General features: G+C 41.3%; 1 pseudogene across 1 annotated transcript; it reads left to right on the top strand.

The window, feature by feature from the left end:
- Positions 1 to 5,072: 5,072 nt before the first annotated feature.
- LOC311136296 (olfactory receptor 4E1-like) lies at positions 5,073 to 14,186 on the top strand (annotated as a pseudogene). Its single transcript has 2 exons — positions 5,073 to 5,597; positions 13,773 to 14,186. The product of its transcript is annotated as an olfactory receptor 4E1-like (transcript).
- Positions 14,187 to 16,587: the final 2,401 nt, after the last annotated feature.

Below are 16,587 nucleotides of genomic sequence, written 5' to 3'. Positions count from 1 at the left end.
TGAGCATAGTGTTGTGTACTGACTGTGCACCATGACAGTGAAGCCTGTAGAGCTGTTTATACCGTGTCAGTGTAAAAAGTAGGGAATTAGCTAGGGAAACTGACAGATCAATAATGTTACATTGCTATGCTGACTCATAAAAACTCACATTGCATTAAATAATGTCAGAATATTGGTTTTCAATCGTTTGGCCGCTAGTTTCATCGTTTGATTCTGGTCTAGTGCGATTGAGGCAAAAATAGAGGCTAGCTAGAGCTGAACTGGCTGTGGTAGCTACTAGCTAGCTAACTAGCTGCTAGTAGTTAATTCACTTCAGTCGAGAGGGGATGAAGCATTAGCTAACAAAACATGTCAGTTACACTACTAGCTCAGAACTGGGAATAAATACTTTCCCCTCCTGTCAAACAGCATTTACCTTGCCAGCTAGATCAGTCAACTAAAGAGTAGCCAGTTTCTGATCTGCTTGCTTTTACAACTCTGAGAAAAAGAGCAACACACACAGACAGCAGCTGACTCTGTTCATCTCTCCCGTGCTGGTCCTATATGCCAGCCTTTCAGAAGCTTTGCCTTCACACAGCCTGTCAGGCCATACAAACGCTTCACACCACGTGGCTGTTGCCACTCTAATCTGGTGGTCCGTCTGCACACGGCCCACGTGGAGTTCCAGGTCTCTGGCAGCCTCTTGAACTGCCGTTCTGCGGCCAACAAGGCAGAGTTCATCTCAGCCTATTCTACCCTCCAGTCCCTGGACTTCTTGGCGCTGATGGAAACATGGATTACCACAGAAAACACTGCTACTCCTACTGCTCTTTCCTCATCTGACCATGTGTTCTCGCATACCCCGAGAGCATCTGGTCAGCGCGGCGGTGGCACAGGAATCCTCATCTCTCCCAAGTGGACATTCTCTATTTTTCCCCTGACCCATCTGTCTATCTCCTCATTTGAATTCCATGCTGTCACAGTCACTAGCCCATTCAAGCTTAACATCCTTGTCATTTATCGCCCTCCAGGATCCCTTGGAGAGTTCATCAATGAGCTTGACGCCTTGATAATTTCCATTCCTGAAGATGGCTCACCCCTCACAGTTCTGGGTGACTTTAACCTCCCTATGTCTGCCTTTGACTCAATTTCTCTCTGCCTCCTTCTTTCCACTCCTTTCCTCTTTTGACCTCACCCTCTCACCGTCCCCCCCTACTCACAAGGCAGGCAATACGCTTGACCTCATCTTTACTAGATGCTGTTCTTCTACTAATCTCACTGCAACTCCCCTCCAAGTCTCCGACCACTACTTTGTATCCTTTTCTCTCTCGCTCTCCTCCAACACTACTCACTCTGCCCCTACTCAGATGGTAATGTGCCGTCGCAACCTTTGCTCTCTCTCTCCCACTACTCTCTCCTCTTCCATTCTATCATCTCTTCCCTCTGCTAAATCCTTCTCCCTCCGATCTCCTGATTCTGCCTCCTCAACCATCCTCTCCTCCCTTTCTGCATCTTTTGACTCTCTATGTCCCCTATCCTCCCGGCCGGCTCGGTCCTCCCCTCCTGCTCCGTGGCTTGACGACTCATTGCGAGCTCACAGAAGAGGGCTCCGGGCAGCCGAGCGGAAATGGAGGTAAACTAGACTCCCTGCGGACCTGTCATCTTTTCAGTCCTTCCTCTCTACATTATCTTCCTCTGTTTCCGCTGCTAAAGCCACTTTCTACCACAAAATTTCAAGCCTCTGCCTCTAACCCTTAGAAGCTCTTTGCCACCTTCTCCTCCCTGCTGAATCCTCCTCCTCCTCCCCCTCCCTCCTCCCTCTTTGTGGTTGACTTCATCAACCATTTTGAAAAGAAGGTTGACGACATCCGATCCTCATTTATTAAGTCAAATGACACCGCTGGTCCTGCTCACATTGACTTCTTTCTCCCCTCTCTCTCCAGATGAAATCTTGCGACTTGTGACGTCCGGCCGCCCAACAACCTGCCCGCTTGACCCTATCCCCTCCTCTCTTCTCCAGACCATTTCCGGAGACCTTCTCCCTTACCTCACCTCGCTCATCAACTCATCCTTGACCGCTGGCCATGTCCCTTCCGTCTTCAAGAGAGCGAGAGTTGCACCCCTCCTCAAAAAACCGACACTCGTTCCCTCCGATGTCAACAACTACAGACCAGTATCCCTTCTTTCTTTTCTCTCCAAAACTCTTGAGCGTGCCGTCTCTAGCCAACTCTCCTGCTATCTCTCTCAGAATTACCTTCTAGATCCAAACCAGTCAGGTTTCAAGACTGGTCATTCAACTGAGACTGCTCTTCTCTGTGTCACGGAGGCTCTCCGCACTGCTAAAGCTAACTCTCTCTCCTCTGCTCTTATCCTTCTAGACCTATCCGCTGCCTTTGATACTGTGAAGCATCAAATCCTCCTCTCCACCCTCTCCGAGTTGGGCATCTCCGGCGCTGCTCACTCTTGGATTGCGTCCTACCTGTCAGGTCGCTCCTACCAGGTGGCGTGGCGAGAATCTGTCTCCGCACCACGCGCTCTCACCACTGGTGTCCCCCAGGGCTCAGTTCTAGGCCCTCTCCTATTCTCTCTATACACCAAGTCACTCGGCTCTGTCATATCCTCACATGGTCTCTCCTATCATTGCTACGCAGATGACACAGAATACATTTTCTCCTTTCCCCCTTCTGATAACCAGGTGGCGAATCGCATCTCTGCATGTCTGGCAGACATATCAGTGTGGATGTCGGATCACCACCTCAAGCTGAACCTCGGCAAGACGGAGCTGCTCTTCCTCCCGGGGAAGGACTGCCCGCTCCATAATCTCGCCATCACGGTTGACAACTCCATTGTGTCCTCCTCCCAGAGTGCAAAGAACCTTGGCGTTCTCCGCTAACATCAAAGCGGTGACCCGATCCTGCAGGTTCATGCTCTACAACATTCGCAGAGTACGACCCTACCTTACACAGAAAGCGGCACAGGTCCTAATCCAGGCACTTGTCATCTCCCGTCTGGATTACTGCAACTCGCTGTTGGCTGGGCTCCCTGCCTGTGCCATTAAACCCCTACAACTTATCCAGAACGCTGCAGCCCGTCTGGTATTCGACCTTCCCAAGATCTCTCATGTCACCCCGCTCCTCCGCACACTCCACTGGCTTCCAGTTGAGGCTCGCATCTACTACAAGACCATGGTGCTTGCCTACGGAGCTGTGAGGGGAACGGCACCTCCTTACCTTCAGGTTCTGATCAGACCCTACACCCAAACGAGGGCACTACGTTCATCCACCTCTGGCCTGCTAGCTCCCCTACCTCTATGGTAGCACAGTTCCTGCTCAGCCCAGTCAAAGCTATTTGCTGCTCTGGCACCCCAATGGTGGAACAAGCTACCCCACGACGCCAGGACAGCGGAGTCACTGACCACCTTCCGGAGACACTTGAAACCCTACCTCTTTAAGGAATACCTGGAATAGTATAAAGTAATCCTTCTAGTAATGCTGGTGTGGTTAGCTTGCTTTCCAGCTAGCTAGCCAGGTTAGCTGAAGAGCTTTGTGGCGTGAGCTAGCCCTTTGTTAGTGTGGTTAGCTAGCTTTGCAGCTAGCTAGCCAATTTAGCTAAAGCCTTGCGGTGTGGGCTAACCTAGGCTAAAAGAGTCTTGGTAGCTAGCCGTGTGACTCTAGCTATAACCAGAGACTGAAGTAGTAGAAAATGAATTCTACTTGAAACAAAACTTTCCTTTCGGTCAGTCCTCAACACTACCAACAGGAGCTGAGGTCCTATGTTCGGCGGCGTTAACCTCACGGTTCTCCTGAGAACAGTTCGGTACGAAGACAGGGAATTTAGTCTTGCTAAGGAGAGCTTCAGTGAGCGTAGTCTCTTCCGCAAGTGGCTCCTTATAGTGAGGATGACCGCGTGAATGACCGCGTGAGTGGCTCCTTATAGGAAGGAGAGGGGCTCACCTCAATTGCCACTCAACCTGTTGTCTCCAACAGATGCTGTGATTGGATACTTCGAGCCAGTGATCAGCCCCCGAGCAAATCCCATAGTGACACATCGAAACGAGTATTAGAAATATAAACAAAATGTTCCTCCTTAAAACTTTATTTCTGACAGTCAATCACGTATTGCTTTCAATATGACATAAAAATGATTGCATTCCATTCATATAGTCTACCATTAATATTGTAATCTATCAAAATAACGTTAAAAAAACAACACCTTTTATTTACGTTTTATTTTGCAGCAATGTCAGTATTTACTTTGAGATGCCCCCTCTCCTGTTCACTGTTGACTACAATATATGGGAAGTAAAGTTATTTTGCAGGATACATTTTTATTAAGACAAATGTAAAAGAAGATGCACTTTGGTGATGATTAGGTGTTACCAACTACTCATAAATAGTTGAAATACTATAAATAAGTATTTTATTATTTTTTAGCTTTATTAACGTTTGCAAGCATTGTCAAGCTTTACAATTCAAATACATTTTAAAATGTATAATTATTTATAAAGCATTTCTAAATGAATCAGTTGTATGTCTTCCTCTTACCATATTTGGGTGAATTACAAAGATGAGCCAAATTTAGAGCCTGTTGCTTGGAAACGGTTTGCCCCGCAGTGCTGAGACAGGAGTTAGATATACAACCCCAGTGTTTGAGATACAACCCTGTACCTAATAAAAGGTGGTAGTGTTATTTGTCTAGCCTCAGTTGTAGGATGGTGTGTCAGACGGGGTAATCTAGACAAAGAGAAACCTACTGAAGAACTTCTCAGTTTCTCACTCTGTCAATGGTGTGAGATGTTAGAATAAGGCTTATATTTATGTTGCAGGGGGTAATATACTAAGACTATGTATACAAGATTATTCATTACCAAATATACTTTTATCTTTGTGTAACTTGAGGTTGGGTAAGAAATCTGCGTTTCAGATTTAATTTCATACGATTACATTTTTTAAAGGTTGCAACCTTACAGCACTTCTTTGATATCATACTTAATGTAGGAATGATCATTGCAATTGTATAGCTAAATTGTGTTTGATTCGTACTGTATCTTTTCGATTGATTCTCGTTTCTCCTCCAGGTTCTCTGCCCCTCAGATGGAGAACCATACATACAACGAGCACTTTCTCCAGCTGGAGGGGTTGAAGGTCACCCACCAGTCCTCCTACCCTGTTTTCATTTTCATCCTCATCATATACATCTTTACTATGGTGGCCAATATCAGCCTTACAGTGCTGATCTCCATGGAGAGGAGCCTGCATAAGCCCATGTACATCCTCCTCTGCAACATGCATCTCAATGATGCTCTCAATATCACAACCATCATACCTTGAGTGCTGAGTGACATTTTAAAAGCAAGTGCAGACAGATATATGACCTACATTGAATGTGCCACGCAAGCGTTCTGTGGTCACCTTTTAAGTACGAATACACATACAATACTAATGATTATGGCCTTTGACAGGTATATGGCCATATGCAACCCTCTACGATACGCCACCATCATGAACAACAAAATGCTTGTGAAGCTGTGTGTGTCTGCCTGGGGAGTGTCGTTTGTCTTTGTGGGGGGCCTTATAAGCCTCTCAATCCGCTTATCATGCTGCAGGTCACAAGTCATTGTAGTGTATTAAAGATTATGACTATTCTAGAGGGACAAAGAAAATATGTTTATCTTAGTTCAAAAGTAGCAGTTGTAGGGTGACGCCCCAGGGGAGACCGGTGATTGGACGGAAGAGGGAGCAACCCATATTCTGCCATTGTTTATAAGTATGAGCTAGACAAAGAGGGAGTCAGAGCAGCCATTAGAATTCGAGGACACTGCTCTCCAGACCCTGCAAGTCTGTAACTCATGCTGAAAGCTTGTGATATAAATAAAACTTATGATCCAGGTTCAGTATGAGCGGACTCCTTTGTTTGACAGCAATGAGCACCAGCATTCGACGCGACACGATAAATGGGGGCTCGTCCGGGATCTGTATGCATCGTTCTTTGTCCCATTCCTGAATCGCGAGGTGACTACCGCTCAACCCGGCTAAGGTGAGATTCCTCACAAATTATTGGGCGTTTAGTTGTTTGGCTGGTTTATGAAAGGGCACTGAAAGGTGTACCGTTTAAATTACTTGGGTTTTGTGCGGATGTGGTGCTATTGCGGTCGACTAGGAGTCTGTAATAATTATTCTAAAATGTGGTTGCATTGGTAAACGGTAAATAATTGGAATTTTAGAGCAATCGATGGTAGGGATTAAGGCAGATATTGGCAGATGTACAATTAAGGCAGATATGCGTATACATTAGAGCACTGTACCGCGTAAGACCCCAGGGGGGCCATTTAGAATGGTCCGACAAATCCGGTTGCGCGTTAGAATGTGCAGTCGGTGTGTTTTAAAGAAAACTCGGGTTGATGGAATTTATCTGATTGTGATTATTACTCGACTTTCATCCGACGGGGGGTCCGCTTGGGTGTAATTTCTCAATAGATTGTCATTAAATCCACGGTAGCACAAACGGTAGGAAAATAAGTCAAAAGGAAAGGGCAGTGCAGGGTCCTTGTTGCGTGGGGTAGGCCACAGTTAGCTAAAGGCTAAGGCTAATGTTAATGCTAAATACTGGCTGGGTTTCATGCCACATTGTACATAGCGGCTAATGCTAAATGCTAATTGTGTTGCGTGCTACATGCTAACGGGTGTCCTTAGAGGTCCCATTGCGATGGGATAACCCTCTTAAATGTGTTTGTGTGTGTGGAATTCAGAGTTCTACGCAAATGTGAGCTCTGTTAAGTGTTATTGTCTGACTATAAGTGTAAAATAGAGAACTGAGGTAGAATGCTGGCGTTCTATTGTTTGGCAATCGTATTGTTTAATGGATTTGCGCATGCGCTTGATTTTACGGCGCTAAAACTACAACACGAGGGGATTTGCTAAAACTACAACACGGGATTGTGGGTAAAGTGTCATATTTCTGTTAGACTGGGCTGCAGGGGGAGACAGAGAAATAGCCACAGACAAGAGAGATTTGGACACGAATCTTCTAATCGTTAAAGTGACTGTTGTTCGAAAATGAAACTATTTGTTGAGATGTAGTGAATTTATAAATTAGATATATGTTGACGGATTATAATGAATTAAATTAAATGATGGATTAAAATGAAATAAAAAAAAATTTGAGCGATCTATTTAGTCCTGAATTAAGTCTTAAAGCGAATGTGAGTGGGGGAATATTGAATATGGTTGAAGTAACTCAGTATTGCATTAACTACTAAAATATTTTCCTGTGTCTCTGTTCTTTTGTCATATGAGAGGAACAATGGAGAGAGAAAGAGAGGGGGTGCTGACGTACACGTCACGTGACGCGACAGAGGATCAAGTCAAAGAGGTTTTGGTACTGGTCTGGTTAAAAAATCTTCCCCTACAGGATATTTGATGTTATGACAATTTCACATAGGCTTGGCAAATACTGATTCATTAAAAATTGCATTTTAGAGTCTCTGACATCACTTGGGGTTGATTGGAGTTGTGTTGGGAATCAAGGACTGACATTATTCTGTAAAAGTAAGATAATTAGGTGCTTATAGAGCAAGGGGGTTTATGGGAATTGTAGTGTTGTAAGGTTAGAAGGCTTTGTTTTTGGGATTGCTTTGAAGTTGACTAACTTACATTTACTTTCCTGATGGGTTGTGGTAAGATAGCCACCACTAATTGATAAATTGGTAAGATAGGATATAGAAATAAAAAACTGGTTTTAATTATTCATAATTTTTAATTGATTTTTTAATTGATTTTTTATTTTAATTAGAAATGGTTTTTGAATAAAAAAATTAATTGAATTTTTTCATATTCATATTTGGGTTGTCAAAATTAATTTTTTGGGGGGGGGGTTGTTTGGTTTATATTAATAATTAAAGGGGGGAAGCCATAGGCTATATAGTCTAAAATAAAATAATTCACGATAAAGGAATATAAAAGGGTTGTTACAATGGGGAAAAACGACATCAAGGCTATGAAAGTCATTACACCGGTTGATATAGTACAAAATAGTAATCCTTTAACTAAAGTATTGCTAGGTTATCCGGCAAATGAAATAAAAGTTGCCCTTCATTCTCAAACAAAAACTGATAAAAGATTCCAGCGATAAGATAAACAAAGGTATAGAGGAAAATGCTAAAGGAAGAAAAGGCGACAGAAAAACTAATGGCAGAAGTTAGTACACCTTTCTCACATACGGATTCAGCAAAAAGACACCCACCTTACGAGAAGGAAGTAGAGCTTAGGGATGTTTATCCTCAGCTTCCAGTGATCCTCCAGCAGGGTGATTATTGCATCAGAGATGAAGATGAACGAATAATAGATAGAGGACAAGCAGAAACGACAATAAAGATGAATCCAAAACTCCAGAAGGAAGAAAATGAGATGTCTGGAAGAGAAGAGTGAGGTTAAGGAAGATGGAACTTGAAGAAGATGATGAAGATGAAGATCAGAGTGATTGAGAAGAGATCATGGGTGGATATGACTGTGATCAGAAGGAAGTTGGCAAGAGAGGAAAGAAGGATACTAGAGATTCGAGTTCAGATGAAGACAGCGATAAAGAGGAGACTAAAGGTGCTGTGTATTCAAAAGGATTTTATTCAACAATGATTGGCACAGAAGAAATAGAAGGAGATATAGACCGATGCTTATCATGCCTGGATAAAGCGAATAGTTTAGATGAAGTAACACAACTGGAGGAACAACTCAAGACGCTGAGGATACAGAAGGAGAAACAGTGGAAAAAAGAATTGGAGGAGAAGAATACATTGAGGTCAAAAAAAAAAGGCCAATAGTAAGAAGATGATGGAAGATGATATTTCGAGGACAGAACTTAGAATATAAGCTTTTGAAGAATCCTGATATGTCAACAGCAAGAACGAACAGGATCAAGAAACTCTCAGAAAACTCAATCATACAACTGGTGGAGAAGAGAAGCTTTGGTTATGAAGAATCAGAGTGAACCAAATCAACAATCACTGTTACAGCTTCAACTGAACAAGGCCAACCGCAATTGTACCAGCCACCAAGGGGGGTACCAGGTGTTCCATATCCACAGCCAGTTTCTGGACAGACACATAATTGGAGAGGAAGAGGACGAGAAGGCTTAGAAGGAGGAGGAAGATTTCAGCTACACTTCCAGCAACTTTCAGAAGACTGTTATAATTGTGGACAGATTGGTCACTTTACCTGTGAGTGCAATAAGTCAGGAGGAAACATCAGAGGGAATTTCAGAGGAAGATAAAGGAGCAAGTCAAAATCACCTGTTCTCCAGGTGAACCCCTACAGGGGTCCGGAGCAAGGATTCTAGAGGTGTCTAGAAGATACGAGGGGGGGTGTCAGCTGATAGCACCAATTAGGAAGAAAATATCTAACAATTGAAGTAAAAACAGAGGACTATGAGAAGTGATAGTGAATAGTGGAAAAACTTTTATCTGTGTTCAGCCTAAAGAGGTTAAACATCTCACTATGTAAAATTAACTAATTAGGATAGGGATTTGAGGTAGTAAAACAGCTAATTACTCTTAAGGAACCAATTGATCTCTGCTATAAAAATCAAAGAGAAATTAAAATAGACATACTAATATTAGAACATATACCTATTGCATTGTTGGAAAGAGATGCATTGTGTAAATTGGACTGTACAATAAGATGTACACTAAACGGCTGTCTGGTAGAAGATGTTAAAAGAATAGGGTTTTTGGGAATCATATTTGCTTAAAAAGATAATATCATAGGAAGAATGATAATCTATTAGACTGCCTATTAGACAATCTGTCTGAAAAATAAAGTTAAAAGAGGTGACTGTTATTCTGGGTTACATTCTTACACCAAGAGATTTCAGGCTAGGCTAAAAGGTGTTTAGTCGTTTGCCAAGTCTGTGTGTAAAGAAGTCAGAAGCAAGTGGGGACTTCCCAATCACCTATTCTAAAAATTTGGTGGTAAAGGGATTTTGTGAATAAATCAGTGGAAAAGGTTTTTAAAGGTTAGGAGAAAAGATTAGATTAAAATAAGTTAGGAGAACTAGGTTGAAGGAACTCTAAGACAGTAAGCTAAGTTTCACAGTTAGTAGTAAGAGAGAGAACAGTGGTGAAGGACATTTTAGAGTAGGAAGATCAAGGTAATTGTAGGTGTATTTTTTATAATCAAAAGTTTGAAAGTGAGGGTTTAGAGTAGGAAGAGAGAGTGAATGTAAGTTACATTTACGTCATTTGACACTAGTGGTGATAGATGGAAGTACAAGCAAAGAGTTCAAAGCTTTGGGGAAAATGGATGAAGTAACAACAATGACATCAACACTTCAGTCTATTATAACAACAGTGAGAAGCAATTTAACTCTTTCAACATTGATAGTTATTAAAGCCATAAATATATCGCGTTTGATTATAAGGGAACCAATAGCTCCAGCACCAATTTTAGAGGAAAAGACTGTTATTAGGGTTAGGATGGGGACATTCCTCCCACATGGAGAGATAATTATGGAGAAGAAGTATTGTTATCAGGACCAGATGTAGAAGCTGTTGCACCTAGTCAAAGGAAGTATATTTTGTAAAACAATATGAAGTGGAAGAGGGTTATGAGTGATTGTTCATTTATTTTGCGTAATGTTACAGAGAAAGATCAGGGAGAATATATGTGTACTTATCTAGTGCAAGCATTAAAATTTGTTCCGGTTAAGAATTATTGGTTAAAAGGCCATGTAATTCATAAAGTGACGCTTATAATGGAAGATTTGAAATCTGTTGAAGCTTCCACAGTCACCGAGGGAGTTCAGGAGGAGTAGATTACAGTAGTCACACCAACAGTAGATAATACACAGAGGATATCGGGAACTTTCGCACTAGAAGTAGTTAAGAGTGTTAATACATCAACTAAATCAACTACTTTAATGGTAACTTTGGAAGGGATTAATGATACGATGGCAATAACAAATGTAGGAAGTATGACACCGACACCGACAACAACTTTTCTGAAATTAAAGGGGGTAGCAAGAAGGACTCAGGGGTTTATGTTACGGATGGAGAGTGCTGTCAATGATAGTACGAATAGGGTTAAAATAGGAGAGCAGATAGTAGTAGAGAACAATATAGATTCATCTGAAATAGTGAAGGATACTATCATGGAGGTACAGGATGAGGTCTTTGATTTTAATGACAGACAAGGAGAGGTATCTGATCAGTACCGCTCGTTAGGGAAGAGAGAAACTAAATGTATTGGGTTTGATTCTTCTGTTGTGAAAATTTGAGATAGGTGGGCAGGTAGGAATCTTTGGTTCCAGCAGCTCATTCTGTAATATCAGTGAGGAATCTTGAGGGTCCATGTCTGTTGAGAATTCCAGCACCAGAGACGTGGGGTTCGATCTCTATCAAGTATGTGTCAATCTTATGCTTTGTCATGACTGTTGTATCAGCAACAACGATCAGTAACAGATAAAATAATGTCGTTGTCAAAACATTTGTTTAAGCCTAGGTTTAAGTGTTCTTGGTTAAATGAATTACCCTCTGGGAATTTGTTAAATGGGAAGAAAAATCAGGTAACAGCGAACCCTGAAGCATTGGAGGTGAAACCAGTGAGGGCTAAAAGTTGTTTTTGTTCTAATAAAACATATGATGTAAGGGGTATGTTTATGGGAATATCAGATTGTGATGATTATATGATAACTTTGGGTAAGCATGACCTTTAGGGTAGTAATGAGAAATATGTTACTTTTTATGTTCCAGGTAGTAAGAACAGCAGGACTTTGAGGGTTAAAAGATTAGCTTTTGCCTGACAATGTGACTATTGGGAATTTTAGAGATATTTGGAGGGTTTGTGGTGATGAAGCATATATATTCTTACCCTATGGATGGACAGGATGTTGGTACATGTCAACGTTGAAGCTTCCATATGAGGTTTCTACCATTATAAGAGGGGTAGCACCGGACACAGATAAATCTAGGGTTGAAAATAGGGTGAAAAGAGACATGGCGACATGTCATAGTCTTCAAGCTTATCATTGAAGGATAAATCTAAGGGAGAAGGGGGGACTTTTTCCATGGTATGGTGTAACATTTGGGAAGATCATATTGATAATATTAGTTATACTTTGAGTCCAGATAGTTCAGATATTATCACTAGGGTTATATATGCATTGAAGAATATAAGGGATGCGTTTGGTAGATCTGAAGGAGCTGGATGGTCAGCAAAGTCTTGGTTGCAAGATCAGTTAGGCCCAGTAGGGGCAGTGATGGTTCAGATTTTAGTTGCAGCTCTGATAGCGTTGTGTGTGATGTTTTGCTTTTGTACTTTGTTACTGACCTTTGCGAAAGCTATGATTTTAAGATGGGTTGGTGTTGTGATGCCTGGAGACAACACTCAGATGCCGTTGTTGACTGTTCCTGATCTGGATGAAGATGGACAAGTAGAACTGGATGGATAAATATCATTTTTGATGATTTGAGCATTTTTCAAAAAAAAAAATCAATATTAGTGTGATTTTTAGTATGATTTTATGAATCAAAGGGGGGAATGGGATAATGTGATTCATACATCATTTATATATACTTTTTATATTCTTAGTTGATATTGATGTTTAATTTGAAAGTGTTGTTTTGCAAAAGATACTATTTTGGTCTTTTCTTTTCTTCCAGAAGCATTTGGGGGAATATGTGGAGATTGAAATACTCAAACAAGGACAATATGAAGGGACAATATGAAAGGACAATGACTGGAGGAGATGGAACAAAGAAGGTGTGGAAAGATTCCGATTCCATCATCAACAATACATTGGAAGAGGAGACTACGGAGGAGATGAAGTGTAGTGGACTACATTCCAGTGTCTGCAATGAAATATAGACATATTTGCATGTGTAATACATAATGTGTCATATTCTTAGGTATTAATTTTTGTAGAATGATATTTGATGTTATTGGATACATGTGGGGATCTTAGATGTTTTTGTTTATTTCGTTGATGCTTAGGGACAGGGAGTCTAGGCAGGGAGAGGTCCACTGTAGGGTCCAATGGGTTGACCAGCCTTAGAGTGGACATTTTTTGGATAGTATTTTGTTTGCAGGGCCTTACATGTGTATTTAATTGCATCATAGTTTCAAATGCATTTATAAAGAGTTATGAATTCATTGGGAGTACCTAGGTGGTTGCCTGGGGCAGAGGGACCGTGAGAGAATTTTACTGTCTTGATTGATGGATGGATTTGGAACGAAGGTTGCCGGACAGTTTTTCGCTCTCACACTCCATACAGATTTGTTCATATTTCATAGTAATGTATTCACACTTCATAAACAGTTATTCATATTTCATAGAAAGGTATTTACACTCTAGAGGAGAATGTTTTTGGTTTAATGTTAAAGATACTCAATAAGATAAATTGTTACTGGTCATAATCCTATTCTGTTTGTTTTCGAGACTTTTAGTTAGTCTCGAAGGGGGGAAATGTAGTGTATTAAAGATTATGACTATTCTAGAGGGACAAAGAAAATATGTTTATCTTAGTTCAAAAGTAGCAGTTGTAGGGTGACGCCCCAGGGGAGACCGGTGATTGGACGGAAGAGGGAGCAACCCATATTCTGCCATTGTTTATAAGTATGAGCTAGACAAAGAGGGAGTCAGAGCAGCCATTAGAATTCGAGGACACTGCTCTCCAGACCCTGAAAGTCTGTAACTCATGCTGAAAGCTTGTGATATAAATAAAACTTATGATCCAGGTTCAGTATGAGCGGACTCCTTTGTTTGACAGCAATGAGCACCAGCATTCGACGCGACACGATATCATCAACCCTTTCTGCGACAACCCATCATTATTCAAGCTCTCCTGTGACGACTTGCTCATCAACCAAATCTATGGTCTCTTTTTCACTGCTGTAGTCTTAATTGCCTCCATGGGGAGTGTGGCTCTGACATACATTAACATCGCCATTGTGTGTGTGAGAAGTAAAAGCAAGTCACTAAACAGCAAGGCCCTGCAGACCTGCTCTACACACATGGCTGTATACCTCATTATGCTGATGACCGGTTTCGTCATTGTCTTTCTTCATCGTTACCCACAGTGGTCAAACCAAAGGAAAGTGGCATCCATTATGTTTCACTTGGTTCCACCTTGCCTCAACCCCATTATCTATGGGCTACAGTCCAAAGACATCTGGTCATTATTGGTGCAAATGATCAAGTCTAAGACAGTTTTTCTTTAATTGTAAGATAACTTTTGTGTACAGGTTATGTTTTCCCCTATTGAAATGCAGTTTGTGAACTAGGACTATGTTAACAAATGTAAAAAAGTATATTATATTATTCTATCCATGGGTTATAGTACACGTTTCATCACAATATTGTTTTGAATGATCTTTTGAAGACTGACTCCCGACTGAATATTCTACTCAATACAGTACATTCTCAATTGGCACTAGGGTTGCAAAATTCCAAGTATTTTCCCCCAAAATTTCCTGGCTTTCCAGAAATCTGGGATTTCAGTTTATGCCATCCTGATTTCTGGAATCTTCTAAAGCAGATTTCTGGAAAACCAGGGAATTTTGGGAAAGCTACCGGAATTTTGCAACCCTAATTGGCTCCAAAAGTGCATTATAGTGGCTTGGAAAAATGATGACATTTCTAAAGGAGGCAAATCATTTGTGGGAAAACCTTTTGTCATCATGGTGATGTCGTCAGATTGACTTTAGATGTAGTATAATATTAGCTAACTAGCTAAGATTGAGGGGAAAGCACCGGATTTTAGCTAGCTAACATTAGCATTGCTAGGTATTTTTGACTAACTATGCTAGATAATGGCAACATTGTCATCTGTCAGATATACTGCAGTAAATCTGACGACATCATAATGATGACAAAGTTGTTTCCTACTAATTATCCTATTTCCAAGCCACTATAGTGTAATTTAGACTAACCAATCATTAGCCCTGTTAAGAATGACTGGGCACCACTCGGTAGGTTGTTCCTGGCACCAACGAAAATGGCGGCCTCGCGACTAGCTCTTAGGAAACTTTGCAGTAATTTTGTTTTTTTATGTATTATTTTTTACATTATTAGCTCAGAAAGTGTTTTGCATCATTACATACAGCCGGGGAAAACTATTGGATATCAGAGCGACTCACCAGCATTACGACCAGGAATATGACTTTCCCGAAGTAGATCCTTTGTTGGCTCTCCCCAGGGCAACTGAACTGATTCCAGCTGCTGACCCAAAACATCGCCGGCGGAGGAGAGGCACTCGGAGCGGCCTGCTGGTCCGACTTAGGAGGCGCGCACACCACCCACCGCTTCCAAGTATTCTACTTGCTAATCTTTGGTACATAATCTCTTCAACCTCATGTCTGCTAAATGACTAAAATGCCCTCCAAGACACATAAAGCACCCGATGTCACAGGAATGCCAAAAAGATCATCAAGGACATCAACCACCCGAGCCACTGCCTCTTCACCCCGCTATCATCAGTACAGGTGCATCAAAGCTGGGACCGAGAGAATGAAAAACAGCTTCTATCTCAAGGCCATCAGACTGTTAAATAGTAATCACTAGCACATTAGAGGCTGCTGCTGCCTATTGAAATCACTGTATATACTGCATTCTATTCTATAATATTCTTCTGTATCTTAGTCCATGCCGCTCTGTCATTGCTGTTGTAGTATCGCGTCAATGCTGGTAATTATTGCTGTCAAACAAAGAGTCCGCTTAGGCTGTACTTTGATTATACGTTTTATTTATATCACAAGATGTCAGCATAAGTTTACAGACCCTGCAGGGCTGGAGAACAGTGTCCAAAGAGAATATGTCTGTTCTAACCTCTCCTTTGTCTAGCTTATACTTATAAGGTATGCAAAAATATGGGTTGCTCCCTCTGCTGTCCAATCACCTGTCTCCCCTGGGGCGTCACCCTAAAAACGGCTCTTTTGGAACTAAAATAAACATCCCCTCAGGTTCCACTAGAATACATTCACCCAGTCATAATCTTAATACACTACATATTCCCCCCTTCGAGACGAACTAAAAGTCTCGAAAACAAAAAGAACAGGATTATGACCAGTAACAATTTATCTTATTGAGTATCTTTAACATTAAACCAAAAACATTTTTCTCTAGAGTGTAAATACCTTTCTATGAAATATGAACAAATGTTTATGAAGTGTGAATACATTACTATGAAATATGAACAAATCTTTATGGAGTGTGAGAGCGAAAAACTGTCTGGCAGCCTTCGTTCCAAATATCCATCCATCAATCAAGACAGTAAAATTCTCTCACGGTCCCTCTGCCCCAGGCAACCACCTAGGTACTCCAGATCAATTCATAAATCTTTATCAATGCATTTGAAACTATGATGCAATTAAATACACATGAAAGCCCCAGCAAACAAAATACTATCCAAAATGTCCACTCTCAGGCTGGTCTACCCATCGAACCCTACAGTGGATCTCTATCCCTGCCTAAACTCCATGTCCCTAAGCATTCCCGAAATAAACAAAAACATCTAAGATCCCCAAATGTAATCAATAACATCAAATATCATTCTACAAAAATTAATACCTAAGAATATGACACATTATGTATTACACATGCAAATATGTCTATATTTCATTG

Source organism: Coregonus lavaretus (assembly GCF_964263955.1).
Source record: "Coregonus lavaretus genome assembly, chromosome: 10".
Classification (NCBI taxonomy): Eukaryota; Metazoa; Chordata; class Actinopteri; order Salmoniformes; family Salmonidae; genus Coregonus; species Coregonus lavaretus.
This window is presented reverse-complemented; position numbering and strand designations above follow the sequence as displayed.